This window comes from Humulus lupulus, chromosome X, assembly GCF_963169125.1.
Source record: "Humulus lupulus chromosome X, drHumLupu1.1, whole genome shotgun sequence".
Lineage (NCBI taxonomy): Eukaryota > Viridiplantae > Streptophyta > Magnoliopsida > Rosales > Cannabaceae > Humulus > Humulus lupulus.
Genome location: NC_084802.1, coordinates 213,334,491 through 213,343,620, shown reverse-complemented (window position 1 = coordinate 213,343,620; position 9,130 = coordinate 213,334,491). Strand labels below are relative to the sequence as shown.

The 9,130-nt window shown below is 38.1% G+C and overlaps 1 long non-coding RNA gene across 1 annotated transcript; it reads left to right on the top strand.

Moving 5' to 3' along the window:
* The first annotated feature begins 498 nt into the window (after positions 1 to 498).
* LOC133804331 (uncharacterized) lies at positions 499 to 1,668 on the top strand. Its single transcript, XR_009878431.1, has 3 exons — positions 499 to 626; positions 1,192 to 1,225; positions 1,380 to 1,668. It is a non-coding gene; the product is annotated as an uncharacterized LOC133804331 (long non-coding RNA).
* The last annotated feature ends 7,462 nt before the right edge of the window (positions 1,669 to 9,130 follow it).

The window sequence follows — 9,130 nt, the reverse complement described above, 5'->3', positions numbered from 1 at the left end:
TCTTTGATGGGCCCGGGTCATGCCCGGCCCAAGCCCAGTGCTCCTATGAGCCTATAAATCCAGGCAATAGAGCACTGGAGAAGGGACCTCTCTTCGACTTGTATACAGTTACTCTGTCAAAATATAGAGAAAAACTCCATTGTAAGAGACTTTCCAAGCTCTAATACAACTGACTCGTGGACTAAGGCTCATTAACGCCCCAACCACGTAAAAAACTTGTTCTTACCCTCTAAATTTCATATCATTAATCTCGCTTATTTTTCATTAATATAGTTTCCGAAAATCTCAGTAAACAAGCAGATATAAAGATAAGTAAGAATCTCGAGTTTTATTCTCATACTACATGTTGATATGCTCAAGTTTTATTCTTAATAAGTAAGAATATGATTTTTCCAGATCTACATGATTTCTCAAGCCATGGTGTATCTATTATGAGTTTTTGTATCATTGATGAAAGTATCTATTATGAGTTTCCGTATCATTGATGGAAAGGTTATGCTTGGTGTATGCAGTACTGAAAATGCAGGAGAGTGGAAAATTTATCCTTGGATTCACAACAATTGTAATTCACTTTTAGATAGCGATCAACTTCGTCCTGTTTCAATACCAGATATCCATCCAGCTAGGTATTCTTAGTCTTCTGAAGTTTCTCCTCAATGTTTAATATTTGATGACCTTTTATGGCCTTGTTTCTAGTATTTCTCGCTTCAACAACATCTGTGAAATATTACAATGAAGTTTCTGATTATTACATTTACAGAAATCAGAATATGGATACTACCTCTTACTATCCTAAGCAGGGGAGAAGGAAAAAGTTCCATCTAAGGAGAGAATAATAAACCTGCTTATTACATCTTAAAAACAGTTTTTTCCCTTCAAACAAGAGACTGTAGCTACAATGAATGTCTTGTGAAAAACAAACAATTAGTGTTCTCTTACCTAATAGTTTCAAACAATTGTTAAACTGGCTAAAGAACGTTATTCCAGAAAGTTAATATTCATATTACAGTTAATTTCTTTGTGATAAACTTTCTCATACTTTTGGAGTGTGTTGTTTTATCATTTTGTTTCTTTGAAATAATAACAACTATATGTTGGAAGTGCTCATAGATAACAAGGTTAGACATTTTCCAAATTATTTTCAAATTCTTTTGTTTCTTGTTTCTTGTTTCTAATTGCTCACATTTGTAGCTTGATCCCTTCTTGCTTCCTATTATCCAAGGGAGTATCCTTTCTGTTGATGCTGCTTTAAGCATTTTTATCTCTATTTAAATTACTTTTTAGAATCTTTTTCCTGTATATCTTTTTACTACTTTAAATTGTATTATTACCAAATGCAATGTTTTTGGAAGTTGTTGTTATCCTTAATCAATTGTCAGGCTTCCAGCACTTTAAAGCAGCAATAGGGAAGGATGTAATTGATGTCACTCTGATTTCTAGGAGATGCACGAGGAGAAATGGTATCTAAATCTCACCTTATCCGTCTAGTTTGTTTTTGTTCAACTGTCTGTATTCTTCTTCTTCAAATTAAATATATTAGTACAGAAATATGAGCTAATAATTAAATCACTGAACGACCACTAACAGTACAAAAAAATTTCAACATTTTTTAAAGGTTGAGGAACTTAAAAAAATTGACCATTGTTGAAGGAAAAATCTTGTTCTTAATATCTTTATCTTTTCCTTTATGTATACACAAATAACGCTTGATTCATTGACTATTCAATCATCTGGTTATCAGTGAAGATTTAGCTATGGTATCATAATCATCTGTTTTACGACAATAGAAAGAAACATGTATTTTAGCTCTTTTACAATCAAAAGAAGAATAAACAAATTTATTTTCATGAAGGCACTTATGTGAAAAGATTGGAACTTCCATGCAACCTCTCATTAGTGATGACGTGAGGTAGAATTTATTTTCCTCTCCTCTTCTTAAGAACATATCTTTAAGTTATTTGGTTTGTTTTAACGTGATAGCTATGGAATATTGCAGATATTTGCACTTCGATTTTCATAAAATTTGCGGGGATGTTCATTTTGAGCGCCTATCTAATGGTTATTGATGCCTTAGTCCTTATAGACAGATTTAAATAATCGTTTGCCCAAATGATTCGTGGCTTTTTAGCATAGTTGGCTGATTGATGTACTACGTTTCAGACACAATGAAACAATAATTTCTGGATAAATAAAATGAAACTTTGAAATCCAATTAATACCATTAAAAAATCCAAAATTAGTCTACGAGATTAAATAATAATACAATTAATTTTATTAAAAAAACATAAAATATATTAAAGAAAATATGTCGTAACTCTATTTTTTATTATTAATTCTAAACAAAAAATAAATAATCTTGTGAAGTTTTTTTAACTTACAAACTAAAACAACTTGGTTAATTAAAACAAATTTAACTTTAATTAAAAAAACAAAAATTTATGTGATAACATTTGTTAAAATTTAATTTAATTTAACTAAAATAATTTTCTTCATATATTGTTTTTGTTGTATTTTCAGATTTTATACCAATCACATATTCTGTTTTTAAAGTCAAAAAGAGTTTACAGACATTGAACTAATCACAGTTTCAAAAAAATATTTTCATATACAAAATCCAAATTTTCCTTTCAAAATCACAATTTTTAAAAATATAGTTTTCTAATCGCAAACCAATCAGGTCCTTAATAACCACTGTTAAAGCATACCAAATTTTGTTAAACCATACAAAATTTTATTAAACCATAAAAAATATTGTTTCATAGTAATTTCTTTTAAAACCATGTTATATATTTTAGTTATTTCACATCATTTAATATATTTTATGAAAATTATGTAATTTTTAAATATAAATACTACAAATGTGAATAAACCAATTGGAATATATAATATTTTGAAAACTATTTTACACGTTATATTTTGTGTTTATTTTGTAATTTTTTTTGTATGGACGACATAATATTTGGAAACTAATTTCATAATATTTTCATATAGTATTATTTTTTTTTTTAACTTTTTAAGGTACTTTGATGTTAAACAAACTGGAATATATAATATTTTGAAAACTAATAAGCACGTTATATTTTTCTATTTTGTATTTTTCTTTTGTATGGAGGATATAATATATTGAAAAATAATTTGAGAATATTTTCATATAGTATTATTTTTTTTAACTTTTTAAGATAATTGGATGTTTAAGGTTATGAAGAATTAATTTAAATTGAAGAAATTTCAGGACATTGAAGAATTAAATGATTGTAATAGAATATAGATACATGCATTGCATTAATTTAATCTTGCCAGTGTTAGTAATTCTGTAAATACAATGTTTTTTGTACAGTTTTTTCCTCGTTGTTCAGTGGACACTGGTCGTATTAGAATTCTTACTATAGATGATGTTTTCTCCCTTGATAAAGCCACCTATAATTGGCCATGTGAAAAAACTGGTTGAGGCAAATAAATTCCAACAAAATCAAATGTTTGTCCTTGTGACTTATTTATAGTCATTGCAAAACTTAATCTTATAGGGAATTGAGTTCGTTTGAATGAGAAGCCATTGTTTTCATCAAGATTTGGTAAAAATGGGATCCTAGGTGTTGACCCTGACTTTGGTCAATTGACACGGAGTCAGAAATGCTTGATGTGGACAAATACGTTGAAATGAATATGATGACAAAAATAAAGAACACAAGAATTTATAGTGGTTCGGCCCCAGAATCTGGTAATAACCTACGTCCACTTGAACTGTTATTGATATAAGATCCAAAGGAGTGATCAAAGAACTAGGGTTCAATGAGTTTCACAAACCTCTAAAGAACAATACAATATCTCGAATGTAACAGCTCTAATCTCAGATAATTCGAAAGCCAAAAGTCCCTTCCTTGAGCTCTCTTTCTCTATTTATAGGCTCAAGGAGGATTACATTAATTTGTTACAGATATTCTTTCCTAAATAATCGGATACTCAGGAAATCATGGGAGATAATTTCGGATATGGTTATAACTGCATAAGATTCTATCCAAATATAGCGAGTATACGACCAGGCTGGTCGTATATAAAGATTGAGCGTCGCGCCATAGACATCTCTCTTGTCGATATACGAACAAGACTCCTGCCAGATGTCAGCCATGTGTATTTAAATATTTGCCATGTCATCCACGCCTGTTTTTTGGATAACATTTGCCCCCCAAGTTTGTTTAGTGCGACTAGCAATAAAGAAACTTTTAGGGAAACAACCGTTCATATGCCCCACGAAATCTGTCAGGATCCTCGTGCGTTTTTGAAAACCGTGACATAATTATGTCTAATCAAGCCTTTTCAGTTTTCAAGAAAATAATTTGACGGATTATACACTCCCCCACGTTTCGAAAATGGGAAAGTAATGATTGCCACCTTTTGCCATACCTCAGCCTCTATAAGTAACCTCTTTTCCTTCTTTGTAATTTTTTACTCACCATTCTTATCAAGAACTTCAAGAACTTTGCTTTCAGAACCCAGAGCTTCGAAACCATTCAGACGTCCAGCCGAAGGTCTTTTCCGACTCAAAATTTCTACTTTTTTCTGAATCTCCACGCTTTTCCCAGGTATTTACTTCGTCTTTCAAACTTTTCATTATGCTTTGCATGCCGTTACTATACTCTGTGATTTTCTGTGTTCTTGAGTAGAAATTATGAGGATTTTTGTATAAACCATCTGATGCTTGGTAAGAGAGTGTATTTCTGCTTTATATAAGTTAGGAACTAGTTTGATAGTAAGGATCATAGGCTTAGGGCGTAAGATCGACGTAAAAATTCAATCTTTAAGCTAGTTGAAAAAATTGGGTTTTTACTCGCCCTTTAGGAGTTGAAAAAGTTCCTTTTCAGAAAACACTTTATTTCCTTTTTGATCCGTTTTTCAAACTACTAGCACCAAACTTAGTGTAGGGGTAGGATGCTGCTGGTCAATAGATGCGAGCAACGTTATCCCAATCTCCCACGATACTTCGCAGACTATGTGTCTTATCTCCTCCATTGTCTGTTTGCAGTTCATATGCAAGACCCTTGGGGAGGAGAAAGACCCATTGAAGACGACCTCCTGGCTTAACTGTTTGAAGGAGAAGAAAACCCATTTACTATGATACCGGATATCCCTTTTTCTCGCCCTAGCCCAAACCTTCCTCCAGTCCCAACCCAGAGAATGGCTCGAACAAAAACAAAAGCTCAAAAAAGGAAAACCCCTAACTCCTCAGGCCAGCCTACTGATGATGCCCCCTCGACCAGTGGTCGAGGTGAATATGCTCCTAACACCAATGTTCAAAGGCGTGCCCGTCCTCGACATGCTGATCAGCCGGATGTTGAGTGGCACGATGTTTCCCAGAGTAAGGTGACACTGCGGATGATCGCCAACTACTTAAATAAGTACAACCTGACGGGGGTGACCTTAGTCAGACCTTCTATCGACCAGCGGGCCAACCTGCCAGGCGGAGCCTACAGCGCCTGGTCGAGGTTTCACATTGAGGCAGGTGCCACTCTGCCTCTTCACTCATTTTTTCAGGGGGTTGCAAATTACTTCGGAGTAGCCCCCTTCCAAATCACCCCAAATGGATATAGAATGCTGGCCACACTCTATATCCTTTATAAACTCAAAAAATGGCCAGTACCTACCCCCCACGAGGTCAACTTTCTTTTCGACCTTAAGTCTAACCTTAACCAAGAAGGTACGGGGTTCTTCCACCTTTGTCATCAAGAAACCGGGCGCACTTTCTTGTTTGACACTACTCACATTTCCAATGTGGGGAGGTACCACCGTGAATACTTTCTTACTCCTGACTTAGTCGCAGACAACCTGGCCTTCACCCGAGGAGGTAAAAATTTGGTTTTTTGTCACTAGCTTCTTTACTTAGTGCTCTTCTGTCACAATGTCTTGACATTCCGCTATGTTCCAGGTCCATGGTTACGTCCATTCCCCACTCCAGGGATGGAGTCAAGGGCAACACTCTTAGCCAGCATGCCAAATGCTGATAAGAGTGTCAAAAATTTAGTTACTGAGGCTAACCTTAGGCTGGTTGGCCTCCGGAGTCCCCAACCCGCGACGAGTGAACCTTCGGCGGGCGATGTCCAAGCCGAAGTGGAACCCAAGCAGCAACCTCAGGCGTCTCCTCCGCGGAGGAGACCAACTGGGTTCATAATCAGGGAACCTGCCGTCCCTCATCGAGCAGAGAAACCCTTGGTCCCCGAGGGCAAAGGAAAACAAAAGGCTGATGAGCCTACCAAACTTTCTGACGATTCGTCAGACGAAAACGGTACAATAACCTCGCTTTTAAATCATTTGCCAATTCCCTCTCATCTATTTGATGGGGATGGAAACTTTAGGAATGCTCCCTCTTTAAACTCATATTTCTTCCAGGAACTAGGTAGTTCAGTAAATAATGCTACGACCAGTAGTTGTACCCCTGGTACTCCACTTGTAATCCTTTTACTTTTATTCTTTTATCCTGCATGGCCATTTAGTCTTACTGCTTGTGTTTCTTCCTTTGGTGCAGGTACGGACTCCGAGGACGTCTTTGAGCACTATCAGGCTGTCGCTGCCTCTTCTGTCCCGAAGAAGGAAAGCAAGAGGGCTCGAGGGGAAAGCAGCAAGACCCCCTCGAAGAAGGCTCGAACAGAAGACGCTTCTGCCACCGCCCCCTCCAAGGAGAACTCGCCACCTCCGCCCCCTCCCGAGCAGACGACTCCCACACCTGTTAATTCACAGCCTTCTCCTAAGGCTGTCGACAAGGAAACCTTGGACAACCTGCCTGAAGGCTCCCTGTCCAGCTTCGTGGTCGGCTCAGTCAGGGAGAGGATATACGAGCTCTCGAAGCATAGTCGCAGCCGGGCCGCCATCACTGAAACTGCCTCGATGGAGGCTAATCAGGTCGTCAACAGAGGGTTGAACAAGATGGTTAGCGTAAGTCATCTCCTGCTACTTTATCATTTATGTCTGATTTGTTTTCCTTACTTTATCTCATTCTTTATCTTCAGGGGCTGCTAACTCTAACTGCTGGCTGGCGCCGTGTTGGGGTGTTGGTTTCTCGGGGAAAGAACTTCGACTCCAGGCTTGCCCAGGCTAAGCAAGCACTTGAGGCTGACAACAACAAGCTGCTTGAGGAGAAAAAGGAGTTGTCCAAACTGAATGAACAACTGTGCGAGGACCAAGCCACTCTCACCCAGGAACTTCTGGACGCTCAAGATGCCCTGAAGAAAGCCAACGAATCCAGAGAAAAATTCAGGGAGAGTGCCATGCTCGTCGCTCAAGAATGTAAGCAGCTTGGGCTTGATCTGACCGCCAGCAGGCAGGAGACGAGGGAGCTTGAGAAGTGAGTGCAGGAGCTCGAGGAGGATGGGGCCAAGAATTTGAAGAAGTGTAAGGAGGCCACTCACCTCTATTTTTATGAATTCTTGAAGCACAACTGGGAGGCCAACTTCAACTACCTGTCCGAGCAGTTGAAGAGGACTCTGATGGCGCAGTGCGCCATTCGGCTAGAAGAAGAGGAAAAAGCCAAAAAGCCTGCCGCTGATCCTAAAGCTGGTCCTTCAGCCGACCAAGGCGCTCCTCCCAATCCTCAGGACCCTCCTGCTCCTCAATAATATATTTTTTTCTTTTATTTCGTTTTCACGGCCCACGGGTCATATTGTTAAGACAATTTGCTTTTATTGCTGCGAGGGCAGCTTTTTACTTTGCTGCAAGGGCAGCTTTACTTTTAATTAAACAATTACATCTGAGCAGTACTGCTCGTGGTGTAAAAGAATGCCTATTGATATTATAATAATTTTGTCTATTATAACATCTGTTCATATGACCGAACTTAGCATAGTACTTTGGCTTGATTTAACAAAATATAAATTTTGAAAAATACTCTAAGTACCGTAGCATGCTTTCACTCATTTTGTTCATGTGTTTACATACTTATTGGTATGCTTTGTTATCGATGTACCTTATATGCCCCTCAAGTGATCGAGGAGCTTTAGGTCCTTGGTCACTTGCCTTGACCACGACCTGTGCGAACATTACTGCTCGGTAGGAAATGTAATACTTATAATACAGTAAAACAACACACGTAATGAACAAATACTTGTAAAAATAAATTTACAAAGGTTGGCAAGAATGACTGGCTGCGCATAGTCCCTTATAATCTCGTATTAAAAATGGACTAAACATGTCTTTATGAGTGATCTTAAAAAGATCTTACACTTATAAGCGATTAGCCATACATCGTGGCTAACCCTTTTTCGAAACTTGTAAAAAGTAAAAATTAATACAAGCTAGTCCTTTAAAAAGGATTGTTTATTGATAATACTTGCGCAGGTGTTCTCCGTTCCAATAGTGTGGAACGAGATCTCCATTTAAGCGTGCAAGCTTGTAGGTGCCTGGATGAAGGACTTCCTCAATCTAGTAAGGTCCTTCCCAGTTTGGACTGAGCACTCCAGCAGTTGGGTCGCGGGTGTTTAAGAAAACTCGTCGTAGTACTAGATCTCCGACGTTGAATTTCCTTTCTTTATCCTTTGAGTTAAAGTACCGGGCGACCTTTTGCTGGTACGCAGCTACTCGGAGTTGGGCACTTTCCCGTTTCTCTTCAAGTGAGTCTAAGGACTCCATCATCAGTTGGCTATTCTGGTCCTAGTCGTATGTAATTCGTCGATGGGAGGGCAGATCTAACTCGACGGGCAACATAGCTTCATACCCGTATGCTAAGGAAAATGGGGTATGACCTGTTGCTGTTTGGTGAGAAGTTTTATACGACCAGAGGACTTCGGGCAATTGTTCTGGCCATGCTCCTTTAGCATCTTCGAGCCTTTTCTTCAAGGTGTCCTTAAGCGTTTTATTCACTGCTTCAACTTGCCCATTTTCTTGTGGATGTGTGACTGAAGAAAAGCTTTTGACGATTCCATGTCTTTCGCAGAAGTCTGTGAATAAGTCACTGTCAAATTGGGTGCCATTGTCTGAGACAATTTTTCGAGCCAAACCATATCGGCAAACAATGTTCTTGATGACAAAGTCAAGAACTTTCTTGGTCGTTATGGTAGCGAGCGGCTCAGCTTCGGCCCATTTGGTGAAGTAGTCATCTGCTACGACTGTATACTTCACTCCGCCTTTTCCCGTTGGCAGGGATCCA